Consider the following 22,997-nt stretch of genomic DNA (forward strand, 5'->3'; position numbering starts at 1 on the left):
CAACTGTGCACCCTCCTTTCTACCACCCTTGCTGAAGGAAATCACGTTGGCCCAAATTGTCATGGTAGGTAATTGGCTTCACAGTCCTCCTCAATTCTTCCATGGCCTTCTTTCTCCCTATCCAGGGCTTCCAATCTTCCCAGCCAGTGTTAATGCCCTGCACCATTCACCCTGCACTGAAAACAATCCATCCTTCCAAGGACGACTGGTTGAGAGTCAGGTCCAGAAAGAGGAAGTCCCGGGCTCAAATCTGGCCTCAGATGTTTCCTAGTTGTGTGACCCTGGGCAGCTCACTTAACTCCACTCACCTAGTCCTTACTGCTCTTCTGCCTTGAAACTAATACTTAGTATTGGTTCTAAGACAGAAGGTAAAAATTTAAAAAAAGAAGCAATGGAAAACCAAAGCTGCTTCTTTTTTTGAAATTTTTATTTAAATAGTCAATTTAGAACATTATTCCTTGGTTACAAGAATCATATTCTTTCTCTCCCTCCCCTTCCCATAACTGATGCACAATTTCATTGGGTATCACGTGTGTCCTTGATCAGATCTCATTTCCATGCTGTTGATGTTTGCACTAGGATGTTCATTTAGGGTCTAGCTCCCCAGCCATATTCCCATCGACCCATGTATTCAAGCAGCTGTTTTTCTTCTGTGTTTCCACTCCCACAGTTATTTCTCTGGATGTGGTTAGCATCTTTCTCATAGGTTCCTCTGAATTGTCCTGGATCACTGCATTGCTGCTAGCAGAGAAATCTGTTACATTCGATTGTGCCACAGTGTATCAGTCTCTGTGTACAATGTTTCCTGGTTCTGCTCCTCTTGCTCTGCATTACTTCCTGGAGGTTGTTCCAGTCTCCGTGGAATCCCTCCAGTTCATTATTCCTTTGAGCACAATAATATTCCATCACCAACATATACCACAGTTTGTTCAGCCATTCCCCAATTGAAGGGCATCCCCTCATTTTCCAATTTTTGCCACCACAAAGAGTGCAGCCCAAAGCTGCTTCTTGAGCAGGGATTCGACGTGGTGAAGTAAAGCTACACTTTTGAAAAATCACCTTGTCAACTGAGTAGAGGATTGATTAGAGAGGGAAGAAACTAGAGACAAAAACCAAAAAGGAGGTTAGAACAACAGTCAGTGTAAGTGGAGGGAAGGGGATGGATGTAAGAGATATTGTGGATGTAGAATTAGGCTCAAAAGATCCGAGGATGCTTGATCTAGAGGTGGAGAGGCTGCCTGAGCTCATCTAGCCTGGCCCCTTCCTTTTGCAGAGAAGGAAACTGAGGCCCAGAGCAGTGAAAGTGCCAGGACTTGGTAACCATTGCATGTGGGAAATAAGGGAGAATCAAGGGGCAGAAGATGCCTGATCATGTGTTCCTAAGAAGGCTAGTGCCATTCCCAGCCTGAGGGATGTTATGTCACGTATGTTAGGGAGGGGTGGACTAAACAGCCTGCAGATCCCTTCCCAACCTGAAGATTCTGTGATTCTGCTGGTAAAGGTTGCATCTCCAGCCCCAGATTCATTCAGGGTTGAGATGGAGCCAATCTCTACTGCCTAGAATGCATACAGGTGGAAGTCAGGTAGGGGGCCGTAAAGTTTAAGGGCCTAACGACCCTCAGCTCCTCTGCATCACCAGCAAAGAACAGCACATCTGCCTCTTAGAACAGGATGTGCCATAGTACGGTGAAAGAACACTGAGTCTAGGGGGCAACTAGAGGCCACCAAGCATTAGACATGGGGGTTCCTGTATTCAGATCTGGCATTGGATACTTCCTAGCTGTGTGACCCTGGGTGAGTCACTTAACTCCCATTGCCTAGCCCTTCCTGCTCTTTTGTCCTGGAACTGATACTTACTATTGATTCTAAGGCAGAAGGTAAGGTTTACAAAAAATAAATATATCATACAGGGGCAACTAGATGGCTCAGTAGAAGAAAAGCCAGGCCTGGAGGCAGGAGGTCCTGGGTTCAAATCTAGTCTTGAATGCTTCCTAGCTGTATCCCTGCACATTACCTTGCTCTTAATTCTCTTCTTCCTTGAAGCCAATACACAGTACTGATTTGAAGACAGAAGATAAGGCTTTAAAGAAGAAAAGAACACTGAATCTAGATTCAAAGGACCAGGGTTCAAATCCCACCTCCAAAGCTTTCTGCCCACGTGACCTTGGGCAAATCACTTTCATGATTTGCTTGAATCTATAACAGGATCATTAAACAGGTCATTTCTGTCATATTTCCAAAGGAATATTGAGTGATTTCACATATGGATGGCAAACAGCATCTTCTTCTCTGGAATCAAACTCTTTCCCATAATCAACCAACATGCTGTATAGATGATGTTGTCTACATTTGCAGTTAATTATATACTAGTCACATAGAGACAGCTAGATGGTACCGTGAAGAAAACTCCCGACATGCAATCAGGAGGATTAATCTTCCCGAGTTCAAATGTGGCCTCAAGTCACTTCACCCTGTTTGCCTTACTTTCCTCATCTGTAAAATGAGCTGGAGAAGGAAATGGCTCTGCCAAAAGAACCCCAAATGAGGTCACAGAGAATCAGATGGCTGGAAATAGCCTAACAACAATGACAACATATGGGATACTGGACAGAGTGAAATAATCATAAATGCATACAAAATACATATTGTAGCATTTTTTTAAAGTTTCAGTTCTGCCATCTGCCTCAGTTTCCTCTGTCATAAAATGAGGGAAAGGGGCTAGCTGGTCTCTGAGGTTCCAGCTGGCTCGAGATCTATGAGCCAATGGGGGGGGGGGGCTTCAGGCAAGTGACAATTTCCCTTCCCTGGGTGATCTGTAAAATGGGGGGATGGAGCCTACCCGGAAGCTTACTGTGACACATTGCCTCTCAAAAAACCACTTAATTATTTAAGTCCTACAGGACTACTTCATGTTAAAGAATCACAACAAAATTAACAGCCAGACAAGGAAGAGAATTTCCCTGATGTGGAAAAAACCCATTTGTACTGGAGAAATACTGGAAACTTTCCCATAAGGACTTAAGCAAAGATGCACACACACTATCTCCATCATTTGAGATAAATCTTTTTTTAAGCCCTCACCTTCCATCTTAGAATAAATACCATGTAGCGGTTCCAAGGCAGAAGGGCAGGAAGGGCTAAGCAATGCAGGTTAAATGACTTGTCCCAGGTCATCCAGCTAGAAAGCACTTGAAGTCAAATTTGAACCCAGGCCCGCCTGTCTCTAGGCCTGGCTCCCAATGCACCAAGCCACTTAGCTTGCTCCCTGATTTGATACAGTTCTACAAAGATTAGTTATAGATATTACACAAAAAATCAAGAGGATAAGTATTTGTCAGAGAAGGTAAAATATATATTTCTATTTCCAGATTACATCCTGGTTTTCCTTAGAAAACTGAAGAGAATTTTTTTAAATCAGAATAATAAATAGCTTGAACAAAATAAGATACAAAATAAATCCACAAGGTCATCAGCATGTGTGTGTGTGTGTGTGTGTGTGTGTACATATGAAACAGAACCTAGAAAATGGGAGAAATACTACTTAAAATAACCTTGAAATTCATTTCATTTTACTATCATGGAATTAACCTACTGAGACAATCATAGCACCAAACAAGTACACCTACAAAACAACGTCTACAGACATAAAGGAAAATGTAAACAGAGACATTCAGTGGTTAGCCCAAGTTAATATAGGAAAAATTACAACGAGTGCCCAAATTAATCGTGCCAACCAAAATACAAATGGCTCTAGAACTATACAATTCATGGCCAATCAAGGGAAGGACTGAAGAAAGAAGGCTGAAAGAAAATGAGGATGGCACAATTAGAGCTTGAACTATAGGGCAGCTAGATGGCGCCACAGTGTACAGATCACCAGATCAAGAGTCCAGAAGACTTGAGGGAGCTTACTAGTTCTGTGACCTTGGGTAAGTCACTTAACTGCTGTTTGCCTCAGTTCCTCATCTGTAAAATGGGTAGAATAACAGTACCTACTTCCCAAAGTTGTTGTAAGGATCAAATTTAATAATAACTATAAAGTGTTTAACACAGTTCTGGCTAATGGTGAGTGTTATATAAAGGTTAGTTATAATAATAATTATTATTATTATTGTACAAAGCAGGAAGGAAATTCATAGTGCATAGGAAGTTAGCAAGACCTATCTTTGTGAATTCAAATCTAGCCTCAGACACTTACTAGCTGTGTCTTAATGGAGACGTCACTTAATTCTGTTTGCCTCAGAAGGAAAAGGCCAACCACTCCAGGCCCTTTGCTAAGAAAACTCCAAATGAAATCACAAAGAATGCTTGACATGACTGAAATACAACTCAACAACAACCTATCTATCCACATAGACGGAATGAATTAATAGACTAGATGCACATATAGAAGTCAAAGAACAGAGAGAACACATAGAATAGAGAGATGGATCGACAGAAATAATACAGTAAATAGATGGGTAGTTAGAACAAATAGAGAGAATATAAACAAAACAGGTAGAACAGATAGAAAAAATAGATGGAAGAGATACAATACATACACTATATGGATAGATAGAGCAAAGAAAACATATATTGATACAATACATAGATAGAAAAAGTCAGATCAGCTAAAAAACAGATAGAATACAGAGAATAGACAGGTGGATAGATAGAATATATAGACACAACACATAAAATTGATAGAATACATAGATTAGGTGGAAGAGATGGAACACATAGAATAGATAATAGAGAGAACAGAGGGAACACAAAGAACAGATGGGAAAATACAGATAGCCAGAACACATAGACTAGATAATAGAAGAGAGAACACATAGAACAGATGAGAAAATCGATATAAATAGAACACATAGAATGGACAATAGAACAGAGAGAACACATAGAACAGATAGAAAAAGAGATAGATGGATAGATAAAACACATAGAATAGATAATAGATAGAGAGAACATATAGAATAGAAAATAGATAGAACAGAGAGAACACACACAATAGATAATAGAAGAAAGATAACACAGAACAGATAGGAAAATAGAAATAGAATACATAGAATAGATCATATAAAGAACAGAGTGAACATAATGAACAGATGGGAAAAATAGAGATAGAACACATAGAATAGATAATAGAACAGAGAGAACACATAGAACAGATAGAAAAATAGAGATAGATAGATAGATAGATAGATAGATAGATAGCATAGAATTGATAATAGAACAGAGAGAACACACAGAAAAGATGGGAAAATAGAGAGAGATGGAGAGATAGAACACATAGAATAGATAATAGATAGAATAGAGAGAACACATAGAACAGATGAGAAAATACAGATAGCCAGAACACATAGACTAGATAATAGAAGAGAGAACACATAGAACAGATGAGAAAATCGATATAAATGGAACACATAGAATGGACAATAGAACAGAGAGAACACATAGAACAGATAGAAAAAGAGATAGATGGATAGATAGAACAGATAGAATTGATAATAGATAAAACAGAGAGAACATATAGAATAGAAAATAGATAGAACAGAGAGAACACACAGAATAGATAATAGAAGAAAGATAACATATAGAACAGATAGGAAAATTGAAATAGAACACATAGAATAGATCATATAAAGAACAGAGTGAACATAATGAACAGATGGGAAAAATAGAGATAGAACACATAGAATAGATAATAGAACAGAGAGAACACATAGAACAGATAGAAAAATAGAGATAGATGGATAGATAGAACACATAGAATAGATAATAGATAAAACAGAGAGAACACATAGAACAGATGGGAAAATAGAGATAGAAGGATAGCTAGGCCACATAGAAACATAGAAATCATAATAGAACAGAGAGAACACAAAGGACAGATGAAAAATATAGATAGATAGATAGATAGATAGATAGATAGATAGATAGATAGATAGCATAGAATTGATAATAGAACAGAGAGAACACATAGAACAGAAGGGAAAATAGAGAGAGATGGAGAGATAGAACACATAGAATAGATAATAGATAGAATAGAGAGAACACATAGAACAGATGAGAAAATACAGATAGCCAGAACACATAGACTAGATAATAGAAGAGAGAACACATAGAACAGATGAGAAAATCGATATAAATGGAACACATAGAATGGACAATAGAACAGAGAGAACACATAGAACAGAGAGAAAAAGAGATAGATGGATAGATAGAACACATAGAATAGATAATAGATAAAACAGAGAGAACATATAGAATAGAAAATAGATAGAACAGAGAGAACACACAGAATAGATAATAGAAGAAAGATAACATATAGAACAGATAGGAAAATAGAAATAGAACACATAGAATAGATCATATAAAGAACAGAGTGAACATAATGAACAGATGGGAAAAATAGAGATAGAACACATAGAATAGATAATAGAACAGAGAGAACACATAGAACAGATAGAAAAATAGAGATAGATAGATAGATAGATAGATAGATAGATAGCATAGAATTGATAATAGAACAGAGAGAACACACAGAAAAGATGGGAAAATAGAGAGAGATGGAGAGATAGAACACATAGAATAGATAATAGATAGAATAGAGAGAACACATAGAACAGATGAGAAAATACAGATAGCCAGAACACATAGACTAGATAATAGAAGAGAGAACACATAGAACAGATGAGAAAATCGATATAAATGGAACACATAGAATGGACAATAGAACAGAGAGAACACATAGAACAGATAGAAAAAGAGATAGATGGATAGATAGAACAGATAGAATTGATAATAGATAAAACAGAGAGAACATATAGAATAGAAAATAGATAGAACAGAGAGAACACACAGAATAGATAATAGAAGAAAGATAACATATAGAACAGATAGGAAAATTGAAATAGAACACATAGAATAGATCATATAAAGAACAGAGTGAACATAATGAACAGATGGGAAAAATAGAGATAGAACACATAGAATAGATAATAGAACAGAGAGAACACATAGAACAGATAGAAAAATAGAGATAGATGGATAGATAGAACACATAGAATAGATAATAGATAAAACAGAGAGAACACATAGAACAGATGGGAAAATAGAGATAGAAGGATAGCTAGGCCACATAGAAACATAGAAATCATAATAGAACAGAGAGAACACAAAGGACAGATGAAAAATATAGATAGATAGATAGATAGATAGATAGATAGATAGATAGATAGATAGATAGCATAGAATTGATAATAGAACAGAGAGAACACATAGAACAGAAGGGAAAATAGAGAGAGATGGAGAGATAGAACACATAGAATAGATAATAGATAGAATAGAGAGAACACATAGAACAGATGAGAAAATACAGATAGCCAGAACACATAGACTAGATAATAGAAGAGAGAACACATAGAACAGATGAGAAAATCGATATAAATGGAACACATAGAATGGACAATAGAACAGAGAGAACACATAGAACAGAGAGAAAAAGAGATAGATGGATAGATAGAACACATAGAATAGATAATAGATAAAACAGAGAGAACATATAGAATAGAAAATAGATAGAACAGAGAGAACACACAGAATAGATAATAGAAGAAAGATAACATATAGAACAGATAGGAAAATAGAAATAGAACACATAGAATAGATCATATAAAGAACAGAGTGAACATAATGAACAGATGGGAAAAATAGAGATAGAACACATAGAATAGATAATAGAACAGAGAGAACACATAGAACAGATAGAAAAATAGAGATAGATGGATAGATAGAACACATAGAATAGATAATAGATAAAACAGAGAGAACACAAAGAACAGATGGGAAAATAGAGATAGAAGAATAGCTACGCCACATAGAAACATAGAATAGATAATAGAACAGAGAGAACACAAAGGACAGATGAAAAATATAGATAGATAGATAGATAGATAGATAGATAGATAGATAGATAGATAGCATAGAATTGATAATAGAACAGAGAGAACACATAGAACAGATGGGAAAATAGAGAGAGATGGAGAGATAGAACACATAGAATAGATAATAGATAGAACAGAGAGAACACATAGAACAGATGGGAAAATAGAGAGATATGGAGAGATAGAACACATAGAATAGATAATAGATAGAATAGAGAGAACACATAGAACAGATGAGAAAATCGATATAAATAGAACACATAGAATGGACAATAGAACTGAGAGAACACATAGAACAGATAGAAAAAGAGATAGATGGATAGATAGAACACATAGAATAGATAATAGATAAAACAGAGAGAACACACAGAATAGATAATAGAAGAAAGATAACACATAGAACAGATAGGAAAATAGAAATAGAACACATAGAATAGATAATATAAAGAACAGAGTGAACATAATGAACAGATGGGAAAAATAGAGATAGAACACATAGAATAGATAATAGAACAGAGAGAACACATAGAACAGATAGAAAAATAGAGATAGATGGATAGATAGAACACATAGAATAGATAATAGATAAAACAGAGAGAACACATAGAACAGATGGGAAAATAGAGATAGAAGGATAGCTAGGCCACATAGAAACATAGAATAGATAATAGAACAGAGAGAACACAAAGGACAGATGAAAAATATAGATAGATAGATAGATAGATAGATAGATAGATAGATAGATAGATAGATAGATAGCATAGAATTGATAATAGAACAGAGAGAACACATAGAACATATGGGAAAATAGAGAGAGATGGAGAGATAGAACACATAGAATAGATAATAGATAGAATAGAGAGAACACATAGAACAGATGAGAAAATACAGATAGCCAGAACACATAGACTAGATAATAGAAGAGTGAACACATAGAACAGATGAGAAAATCGATATAAATAGAACACATAGAATGGACAATAGAACAGAGAGAACACATAGAACAGATAGAAAAAGAGATAGATGGATAGATAGAACACATAGAATAGATAATAGATAAAACAGAGAGAACATATAGAATAGAAAATAGATAAAACAGAGAGAACACACAGAATAGATAATAGAAGAAAGATAACACATAGAACAGATAGGAAAATAGAAATAGAACACATAGAATAGATCATATAAAGAACAGAGTGAACATAATGAACAGATGGGAAAAATAGAGATAGAACACATAGAATAGATAATAGAACAGAGAGAACACATAGAACAGATAGAAAAATAGAGATAGATGGATAGATAGAACACATAGAATAGATAATAGATAAAACAGAGAGAACACAAAGAACAGATGGGAAAATAGAGATAGAAGGATAACTAGGCCACATAGAAACATAGAATAGATAATAGAACAGAGAGAACACAAAGGACAGATGAAAAATATAGATAGATAGATAGATAGATAGATAGATAGATAGATAGATAGATAGCATAGAATTGATAATAGAACAGAGAGAACACATAGAACAGATGGGAAAATAGAGAGAGATGGAGAGATAGAACACATAGAATAGATAATAGATAGAATAGAGAGAACACATAGAACAGATGAGAAAATACAGATAGTCAGAACACATAGACTAGATAATAGAAGAGAGAACACATAGAACAGATGAGAAAATCGATATAAATAGAACACATAGAATGGACAATAGAACTGAGAGAACACATAGAACAGATAGAAAAAGAGATAGATGGATAGATAGAACACATAGAATAGATAATAGATAAAACAGAGAGAACATATAGAATAGAAAATAGATAGAACAGAGAAAACACACAGAATAGATAATAGAAGAAAGATAACACATAGAACAGATAGGAAAATAGAAATAGAACACATAGAATAGATCATATAAAGAACAGAGTGAACATAATGAACAGATGGGAAAAATAGAGATAGATGGATAGATTGAACACATAGAATAGATAGATGGATAGATAGAACACATAGAATAGATAATAGATAAAACAGAGAGAACACAAAGAACAGATGGGAAAATAGAGATAGAAGGATAGCTAGGCCACATAGAAACATAGAATAGATAATAGAACAGAGAGAACACAAAGGACAGATGAAAAATATAGATAGATAGATAGATAGATAGATAGATAGATAGATAGATAGATAGATAGATAGCATAGAATTGATAATAGAACAGAGAGAACACATAGAACAGATGGGAAAATAGAGAGTGATGGAGAGAGAGAACACATAGAATAGATAATAGAGAGAATAGAGAGAACACATAGAACAGATGAGAAAATACAGATAGCCAGAACACATAGACTAGATAATAGAAGAGAGAACACATAGAACAGATGAGAAAATCGATATAAATAGAACACATAGAATGGACAATAGAACAGAGAGAACACATAGAACAGATAGAAAAAGAGATAGATGGATAGATAGAACACATAGAATAGATAATAGATAAAACAGAGAGAACACATAGAACAGATGGGAAAATAGAGATAGAAGGATAGCTAGGCCACATAGAAACATAGAAATCATAATAGAACAGAGAGAACACAAAGGACAGATGAAAAATATAGATAGATAGATAGATAGATAGATAGATAGATAGATAGATAGATAGATAGATAGATAGATAGCATAGAATTGATAATAGAACAGAGAGAACACATAGAACAGAAGGGAAAATAGAGAGAGATGGAGAGATAGAACACATAGAATAGATAATAGATAGAATAGAGAGAACACATAGAACAGATGAGAAAATACAGATAGCCAGAACACATAGACTAGATAATAGAAGAGAGAACACATAGAACAGATGAGAAAATCGATATAAATGGAACACATAGAATGGACAATAGAACAGAGAGAACACATAGAACAGAGAGAAAAAGAGATAGATGGATAGATAGAACACATAGAATAGATAATAGATAAAACAGAGAGAACATATAGAATAGAAAATAGATAGAACAGAGAGAACACACAGAATAGATAATAGAAGAAAGATAACATATAGAACAGATAGGAAAATAGAAATAGAACACATAGAATAGATCATATAAAGAACAGAGTGAACATAATGAACAGATGGGAAAAATAGAGATAGAACACATAGAATAGATAATAGAACAGAGAGAACACATAGAACAGATAGAAAAATAGAGATAGATGGATAGATAGAACACATAGAATAGATAATAGATAAAACAGAGAGAACACAAAGAACAGATGGGAAAATAGAGATAGAAGAATAGCTACGCCACATAGAAACATAGAATAGATAATAGAACAGAGAGAACACAAAGGACAGATGAAAAATATAGATAGATAGATAGATAGATAGATAGATAGATAGATAGATAGATAGATAGCATAGAATTGATAATAGAACAGATGGGAAAATAGAGAGAGATGGAGAGATAGAACACATAGAATAGATAATAGATAGAACAGAGAGAACACATAGAACAGATGGGAAAATAGAGAGATATGGAGAGATAGAACACATAGAATAGATAATAGATAGAATAGAGAGAACACATAGAACAGATGAGAAAATACAGATAGCCAGAACACATAGACTAGATAATAGAAGAGAGAACACATAGAACAGATGAGAAAATCGATATAAATAGAACACATAGAATGGACAATAGAACAGAGAGAACACATAGAACAGATAGAAAAAGAGATAGATGGATAGATAGAACACATAGAATAGATAATAGATAAAACAGAGAGAACATATAGAATAGAAAATAGATAGAACAGAGAGAACACACAGAATAGATAATAGAAGAAAGATAACATATAGAACAGATAGGAAAATAGAAATAGAACACATAGAATAGATCATATAAAGAACAGAGTGAACATAATGAACAGATGGGAAAAATAGAGATAGAACACATAGAATAGATAATAGAACAGAGAGAACACATAGAACAGATAGAAAATAGAGATAGATGGATAGATAGAACACATAGAATAGATAATAGATAAAACAGAGAGAACACATAGAACAGAAGGGAAAATAGAGTGAGATGGAGAGATAGAACACATAGAATAGATAATAGATAGAATAGAGAGAACACATAGAACAGATGAGAAAATACAGATAGCCAGAACACATAGACTAGATAATAGAAGAGAGAACACATAGAACAGATGAGAAAATCGATATAAATAGAACACATAGAATGGACAATAGAACAGAGAGAACACATAGAACAGATAGAAAAAGAGATAGATGGATAGATAGAACACATAGAATAGATAATAGATAAAACAGAGAGAACATATAGAATAGAAAATAGATAGAACAGAGAGAACACACAGAATAGATAATAGAAGAAAGATAACATATAGAACAGATAGGAAAATAGAAATAGAACACATAGAATAGATCATATAAAGAACAGAGTGAACATAATGAACAGATGGGAAAAATAGAGATAGAACACATAGAATAGATAATAGAACAGAGAGAACACATAGAACAGATAGAAAATAGAGATAGATGGATAGATAGAACACATAGAATAGATAATAGATAAAACAGAGAGAACACAAAGACCAGGTGGGAAAATAGAGATAGAAGGTTAGCTAGGCCACATAGAAACATAGAATAGATAATAGAAGAGAGAGAACACAAAGGACAGGTGAAAAATATAGATAGATAGATAGATAGATAGCATAGAATTGGTAATAGAACAGAGAGAACACATAGAACATATGAGAAAATAGAGAGAGATGGAGAGATAGAACACATAGAATAGATAATAGATAGAACAGAGAGAACACATAGAACAGATGGGAAAATAGAGAGATATGGAGAGATAGAACACATAGAATAGATAATAGATAGAATAGAGAGAACACATAGAACAGATGAGAAAATACAGATAGCCAGAACACATAGACTAGATAATAGAAGAGAGAACACATAGAACAGATGAGAAAATCGATATAAATAGAACACATAGAATGGACAATAGAACTGAGAGAACACATAGAACAGATAGAAAAAGAGATAGATGGATAGATAGAACACATAGAATAGATAATAGATAAAACAGAGAGAACATACAGAATAGATAATAGAAGAAAGATAACACATAGAACAGATAGGAAAATAGAAATAGAACACATAGAATAGATAATATAAAGAACAGAGTGAACATAATGAACAGATGGGAAAAATAGAGATAGAACACATAGAATAGATAATAGAACAGAGAGAACACATAGAACAGATAGAAAAATAGAGATAGATGGATAGATAGAACACATAGAATAGATAATAGATAAAACAGAGAGAACACAAAGAACAGATGGGAAAATAGAGATAGAAGGATAGCTAGGCCACATAGAAACATAGAATAGATAATAGAACAGAGAGAACACAAAGGACAGATGAAAAATATAGATAGATAGATAGATAGATAGATAGATAGATAGATAGATAGATAGATAGCATAGAATTGATAATAGAACAGAGAGAACACATAGAACAGATGGGAAAATAGAGAGAGATGGAGAGATAGAACACATAGAATAGATAATAGATAGAATAGAGAGAACACATAGAACAGATGAGAAAATACAGATAGCCAGAACACATAGACTAGATAATAGAAGAGTGAACACATAGAACAGATGATAAAATCGATATAAATAGAACACATAGAATGGACAATAGAACAGAGAGAACACATAGAACAGATAGAAAAAGAGATAGATGGATAGATAGAACACATAGAATAGATAATAGATAAAACAGAGAGAACATATAGAATAGAAAATAGATAGAACAGAGAGAACACACAGAATAGATAATAGAAGAAAGATAACACATAGAACAGATAGGAAAATAGAAATAGAACACATAGAATAGATCATATAAAGAACAGAGTGAACATAATGAACAGATGGGAAAAATAGAGATAGAACACATAGAATAGATAATAGAACAGAGAGAACACATAGAACAGATAGAAAAATAGAGATAGATGGATATATAGAACACATAGAATAGATAAAAGATAAAACAGAGAGAACACAAAGAACAGATGGGAAAATAGAGATAGAAGGATAACTAGGCCACATAGAAACATAGAATAGATAATAGAACAGAGAGAACACAAAGGACAGATGAAAAATATAGATAGATAGATAGATAGATAGATAGATAGATAGATAGATAGATAGCATAGAATTGATAATAGAACAGAGAGAACACATAGAACATATGAGAAAATAGAGAGAGATGGAGAGATAGAACACATAGAATAGATAATAGATAGAACAGAGAGAACACATAGAACAGATGGGAAAATAGAGAGATATGGAGAGATAGAACACATAGAATAGATAATAGATAGAATAAAGAGAACACATAGAACAGATGAGAAAATACAGATAGCCAGAAGACATAGACTAGATAATAGAAGAGAGAACACATAGAACAGATGAGAAAATCGATATAAATAGAACACATAGAATGGACAATAGAACAGAGAGAACACATAGAACAGATAGAAAAAGAGATAGATGGATAGATAGAACACATAGAATAGATAATAGATAAAACAGAGAGAACATACAGAATAGATAATAGAAGAAAGATAACACATAGAACAGATAGGAAAATAGAAATAGAACACATAGAATAGATAATATAAAGAACAGAGTGAACATAATGAACAGATGGGAAAAATAGAGATAGAACACATAGAATAGATAATAGAACAGAGAGAACACATAGAACAGATAGAAAAATAGAGATAGATGGATAGATAGAACACATAGAATAGATAATAGATAAAACAGAGAGAACACAAAGAACAGATGGGAAAATAGAGATAGAAGGATAGCTAGGCCACATAGAAACATAGAATAGATAATAGAACAGAGAGAACACAAAGGACAGATGAAAAATATAGATAGATAGATAGATAGATAGATAGATAGATAGATAGATAGATAGCATAGAATTGATAATAGAACAGAGAGAACACATAGAACATATGGGAAAATAGAGAGAGATGGAGAGATAGAACACATAGACTAGATAATAGATAGAATAGAGAGAACACATAGAACAGATGAGAAAATCGATATAAATAGAACACATAGAATGGACAATAGAACAGAGAGAACACATAGAACAGATAGAAAAAGAGATAGATGGATACATAGAACACATAGAATAGATAATAGATAAAACAGAGAGAACATATAGAATAGAAAATAGATAGAACAGAGAGAACACACAGAATAGATAATAGAAGAAAGATAACACATAGAACAGATAGGAAAATAGAAATAGAACACATAGAATAGATCATATAAAGAACAGAGTGAACATAATGAACAGATGGGAAAAATAGAGATAGAACACATAGAATAGATAATAGAACAGAGAGAACACATAGAACAGATAGAAAAATAGAGATAGATGGATAGATAGAACACATAGAATAGATAATAGATAAAACAGAGAGAACACAAAGAACAGATGGGAAAATAGAGATAGAAGGATAACTAGGCCACATAGAAACATAGAATAGATAATAGAACAGAGAGAACACAAAGGACAGATGAAAAATATAGATAGATAGATAGATAGATAGATAGATAGATAGATAGATAGATAGATAGCATAGAATTGATAATAGAACAGAGAGAACACATAGAACAGAAGGGAAAATAGAGAGAGATGGAGAGATCGAACACATAGAGTAGATAATAGATAGAATAGAGAGAACACATAGAACAGATGAGAAAATACAGATAGCCAGAACACATAGACTAGATAATAGAAGAGAGAACACATAGAACAGATGAGAAAATCGATATAAATGGAACACATAGAATGGACAATAGAACAGAGAGAACACATAGAACAGATAGAAAAAGAGATAGATGGATAGATAGAACACATAGAATAGATAATAGATAAAACAGAGAGAACATATAGAATAGAAAATAGATAGAACAGAGAGAACACACAGAATAGATAATAGAAGAAAGATAACATATAGAACAGATAGGAAAATAGAAATAGAACACATAGAATAGATCATATAAAGAACAGAGTGAACATAATGAACAGATGGGAAAAATAGAGATAGAACACATAGAATAGATAATAGAACAGAGAGAACACATAGAACAGATAGAAAAATAGAGATAGATGGATAGATAGAACACATAGAATAGATAATAGATAAAACAGAGAGAACACAAAGAACAGATGGGAAAATAGAGATAGAAGGATAGCTAGGCCACATAGAAACATAGAATAGATAATAGAACAGAGAGAACACAAAGGACAGATGAAAAATATAGATAGATAGATAGATAGATAGATAGATAGATAGATAGATAGATAGCATAGAATTGATAATAGAACAGAGAGAACACATAGAACATATGGGAAAATAGAGAGAGATGGAGAGATAGAACACATAGACTAGATAATAGATAGAATAGAGAGAACACATAGAACAGATGAGAAAATCGATATAAATAGAACACATAGAATGGACAATAGAACAGAGAGAACACATAGAACAGATAGAAAAAGAGATAGATGGATACATAGAACACATAGAATAGATAATAGATAAAACAGAGAGAACATATAGAATAGAAAATAGATAGAACAGAGAGAACACACAGAATAGATAATAGAAGAAAGATAACACATAGAACAGATAGGAAAATAGAAATAGAACACATAGAATAGATCATATAAAGAACAGAGTGAACATAATGAACAGATGGGAAAAATAGAGATAGAACACATAGAATAGATAATAGAACAGAGAGAACACATAGAACAGATAGAAAAATAGAGATAGATGGATAGATAGAACACATAGAATAGATAATAGATAAAACAGAGAGAACACAAAGAACAGATGGGAAAATAGAGATAGAAGGATAACTAGGCCACATAGAAACATAGAATAGATAATAGAACAGAGAGAACACAAAGGACAGATGAAAAATATAGATAGATAGATAGATAGATAGATAGATAGATAGATAGATAGATAGATAGCATAGAATTGATAATAGAACAGAGAGAACACATAGAACAGAAGGGAAAATAGAGAGAGATGGAGAGATCGAACACATAGAGTAGATAATAGATAGAATAGAGAGAACACATAGAACAGATGAGAAAATACAGATAGCCAGAACACATAGACTAGATAATAGAAGAGAGAACACATAGAACAGATGAGAAAATCGATATAAATGGAACACATAGAATGGACAATAGAACAGAGAGAACACATAGAACAGATAGAAAAAGAGATAGATGGATAGATAGAACACATAGAATAGATAATAGATAAAACAGAGAGAACATATAGAATAGAAAATAGATAGAACAGAGAGAACACACAGAATAGATAATAGAAGAAAGATAACATATAGAACAGATAGGAAAATAGAAATAGAACACATAGAATAGATCATATAAAGAACAGAGTGAACATAATGAACAGATGGGAAAAATAGAGATAGAACACATAGAATAGATAATAGAACAGAGAGAACACATAGAACAGATAGAAAATAGAGATAGATGGATAGATAGAACACATAGAATAGATAATAGATAAAACAGAGAGAACACAAAGACCAGGTGGGAAAATAGAGATAGAAGGTTAGCTAGGCCACATAGAAACATAGAATAGATAATAGAAGAGAGAGAACACAAAGGACAGGTGAAAAATATAGATAGATAGATAGATAGATAGATAGATAGATAGATAGATAGCATAGAATTGGTAATAGAACAGAGAGAACACATAGAACATATGAGAAAATAGAGAGAGATGGAGAGATAGAACACATAGAATAGATAATAGATAGAACAGAGAGAACACATAGAACAGATGGGAAAATAGAGAGATATGGAGAGATAGAACACATAGAATAGATAATAGATAGAATAGAGAGAACACATAGAACAGATGAGAAAATACAGATAGCCAGAACACATAGACTAGATAATAGAAGAGAGAACACATAGAACAGATGATAAAATCGATATAAATAGAACACATAGAATGGACAATAGAACTGAGAGAACACATAGAACAGATAGAAAAAGAGATAGATGGATAGATAGAACACATAGAATAGATAATAGATAAAACAGAGAGAACATACAGAATAGGTAATAGAAGAAAGATAACACATAGAACAGATAGGAAAATAGAAATAGAACACATAGAATAGATAATATAAAGAACAGAGTGAACATAATGAACAGATGGGAAAAATAGAGATAGAACACATAGAATAGATAATAGAACAGAGAGAACACATAGAACAGATAGAAAAATAGAGATAGATGGATAGATAGAACACATAGAATAGATAATAGATAAAACAGAGAGAACACAAAGAACAGATGGGAAAATAGAGATAGAAGGATAGCTAGGCCACATAGAAACATAGAATAGATAATAGAACAGAGAGAACACAAAGGACAGATGAAAAATATAGATAGATAGATAGATAGATAGATAGATAGATAGATAGATAGATAGATAGCATAGAATTGATAATAGAACAGAGAGAACACATAGAACAGATGGGAAAATAGAGAGAGATGGAGAGATAGAACACATAGAATAGATAATAGATAGAATAGAGAGAACACATAGAACAGATGAGAAAATACAGATAGCCAGAACACATAGACTAGATAATAGAAGAGTGAACACATAGAACAGATGATAAAATCGATATAAATAGAACACATAGAATGGACAATAGAACAGAGAAAACACATAGAACAGATAGAAAAAGAGATAGATGGATACATAGAACACATAGAATAGATAATAGATAAAACAGAGAGAACATATAGAATAGAAAATAGATAGAACAGAGAGAACACACAGAATAGATAATAGAAGAAAGATAACACATAGAACAGATAGGAAAATAGAAATAGAACACATAGAATAGATCATATAAAGAACAGAGTGAACATAATGAACAGATGGGAAAAATAGAGATAGAACACATAGAATAGATAATAGAACAGAGAGAACACATAGAACAGATAGAAAAATAGAGATAGATGGATAGATAGAACACATAGAATAGATAATAGATAAAACAGAGAGAACACAAAGAACAGATGGGAAAATAGAGATAGAAGGATAACTAGGCCACATAGAAACATAGAATAGATAATAGAACAGAGAGAACACAAAGGACAGATGAAAAATATAGATAGATAGATAGATAGATAGATAGATAGATAGATAGATAGATAGCATAGCATTGATAATAGAACAGAGAGAACACATAGAACATATGAGAAAATAGAGAGAGATGGAGAGATAGAACACATAGAATAGATAATAGATAGAACAGAGAGAACACATAGAACAGATGGGAAAATAGAGAGATATGGAGAGATAGAACACATAGAATAGATAATAGATAGAATAAAGAGAACACATAGAACAGATGAGAAAATACAGATAGCCAGAAGACATAGACTAGATAATAGAAGAGAGAACACATAGAACAGATGAGAAAATCGATATAAATAGAACACATAGAATGGACAATAGAACTGAGAGAACACATAGAACAGATAGAAAAAGAGATAGATGGATAGATAGAACACATAGAATAGATAATAGATAAAACAGAGAGAACATACAGAATAGATAATAGAAGAAAGATAACACATAGAACAGATAGGAAAATAGAAATAGAACACATAGAATAGATAATATAAAGAACAGAGTGAACATAATGAACAGATGGGAAAAATAGAGATAGAACACATAGAATAGATAATAGAACAGAGAGAACACATAGAACAGATAGAAAAATAGAGATAGATGGATAGATAGAACACATAGAATAGATAATAGATAAAACAGAGAGAACACAAAGAACAGATGGGAAAATAGAGATAGAAGGATAGCTAGGCCACATAGAAACATAGAATAGATAATAGAACAGAGAGAACACAAAGGACAGATGAAAAATATAGATAGATAGATAGATAGATAGATAGATAGATAGATAGATAGATAGCATAGAATTGATAATAGAACAGAGAGAACACATAGAACATATGGGAAAATAGAGAGAGATGGAGAGATAGAACACATAGAATAGATAATAGATAGAATAGAGAGAACACATAGAACAGATGAGAAAATACAGATAGCCAGAACACATAGACTAGATAATAGAAGAGTGAACACATAGAACAGATGATAAAATCGATATAAATAGAACACATAGAATGGACAATAGAACAGAGAGAACACATAGAACAGATAGAAAAAGAGATAGATGGATACATAGAACACATAGAATAGATAATAGATAAAACAGAGAAAACATATAGAATAGAAAATAGATAGAACAGAGAGAACACACAGAATAGATAATAGAAGAAAGATAACACATAGAACAGATAGGAAAATAGAAATAGAACACATAGAATAGATCATATAAAGAACAGAGTGAACATAATGAACAGATGGGAAAAATAGAGATAGAACACATAGAATAGATAATAGAACAGAGAGAACACATAGAACAGATAGAAAAATAGAGATAGATGGATAGATAGAACACATAGAATAGATAATAGATAAAACAGAGAGAACACAAAGAACAGATGGGAAAATAGAGATAGAAGGATAACTAGGCCACATAGAAACATAGAATAGATAATAGAACAGAGAGAACACAAAGGACAGATGAAAAATATAGATAGATAGATAGATAGATAGATAGATAGATAGCATAGAATTGATAATAGAACAGAGAGAACACATAGAACAGAAGGGAAAATAGAGAGAGATGGAGAGATAGAACACATAGAATAGATAATAGATAGAATAGAGAGAACACATAGAACAGATGAGAAAATACAGATAGTCAGAACACATAGACTAGATAATAGAAGAGAGAACACATAGAAAAGATGAGAAAATACAGATAGCCAGAACACATAGACTAGATAATAGAAGAGAGAACACATAGAACAGATGAGAAAATCGATATAAATAGAACACATAGAATGGACAATAGAACAGAGAGAACACATAGAACAGATAGAAAAAGAGATAGATGGATAGATAGAACACATAGAATAGATAATAGATAAAACAGAGAGAACACAAAGAACAGATGGGAAAATAGAGATAGAAGGATAGCTAGGCCACATAGAAACATAGAATAGATAATAGAACAGAGAGAACACAAAGGACAGATGAAAAATATAGATAGATAAATAGATAGATAGATAGATAGATAGCATAGAATTGATAATAGAACAGAGAGAACACATAGAACAGATGGGAAAATAGAGAGTGATGGAGAGATAGAACACATAGAATAGATAATAGAGAGAATAGAGAGAACACATAGAACAGATGAGAAAATACAGATAGCCAGAACACATAGACTAGATAATAGAAGAGAGAACACATAGAACAGATGAGAAAATCGATATAAATAGAACACATAGAATGGACAATAGAACAGAGAGAACACATAGAACAGATAGAAAAAGAGATAGATGGATAGATAGAACACATAGAATAGATAATAGATAAAACAGAGAGAACATATAGAATAGAAAATAGATAGAACAGAGAGAACACACAGAATAGATAATAGAAGAAAGATAACACATAGAACAGATAGGAAAATAGAAATAGAACACATAGAATAGATAATATAAGGAACAAAGTGAACATAATGAACAGATGGGAAAAATAGAGATAGAACACATAGAATAGATAATAGAACAGAGAGAACACATAGAACAGATAGAAAAATAGAGATAGATGGATAGATAGAACACATAGAATAGATAATAGATAAAACAGAGAGAACACATAGAACAGATGGGAAAATAGAGATAGAAGGATAGCTAGGCCACATAGAAACATAGAAATCATAATAGAACAGAGAGAACACAAAGGACAGATGAAAAATATAGATAGATAGATAGATAGATAGATAGATAGATAGATAGATAGATAGATAGCATAGAATTGATAATAGAACAGAGAGAACACACAGAAAAGATGGGAAAATAGAGAGAGATGGATAGATAGAACACATAGAATAGATAATAGATAGAATAGAGAGAACACAAAGAACAGATGAGAAAATACAGATAGCCAGAACACATAGACTAGATAATAGAAGAGAGAACACATAGAACAGATGAGAAAATCGATATAAATGGAACACATAGAATGGACAATAGAACAGAGAGAACACATAGAACAGATAGAAAAAGAGATAGATGGATAGATAGAACAGATAGAATTGATAATAGATAAAACAGAGAGAACATATAGAATAGAAAATAGATAGAACAGAGAGAACACACAGAATAGATAATAGAAGAAAGATAACATATAGAACAGATAGGAAAATTGAAATAGAACACATAGAATAGATCATATAAAGAACAGAGTGAACATAATGAACAGATGGGAAAAATAGAGATAGAACACATAGAATAGATAATAGAACAGAGAGAACACATAGAACAGATAGAAAAATAGAGATAGATGGATAGATAGAACACATAGAATAGATAATAGATAAAACAGAGAGAACACATAGAACAGATGGGAAAATAGAGATAGAAGGATAGCTAGGCCACATAGAAACATAGAAATCATAATAGAACAGAGAGAACACAAAGGACAGATGAAAAATATAGATAGATAGATAGATAGATAGATAGATAGATAGATAGATAGATAGCATAGAATTGATAATAGAACAGATGGGAAAATAGAGAGAGATGGAGAGATAGAACACATAGAATAGATAATAGATAGAACAGAGAGAACACATAGAACAGATGGGAAAATAGAGAGATATGGAGAGATAGAACACATAGAATAGATAATAGATAGAATAAAGAGAACACATAGAACAGATGAGAAAATATAGATAGCCAGAACACATAGACTAGA

The sequence above is a fragment of the Monodelphis domestica genome, chromosome X, assembly GCF_027887165.1.
Source record: "Monodelphis domestica isolate mMonDom1 chromosome X, mMonDom1.pri, whole genome shotgun sequence".
NCBI lineage: Eukaryota > Metazoa > Chordata > Mammalia > Didelphimorphia > Didelphidae > Monodelphis > Monodelphis domestica.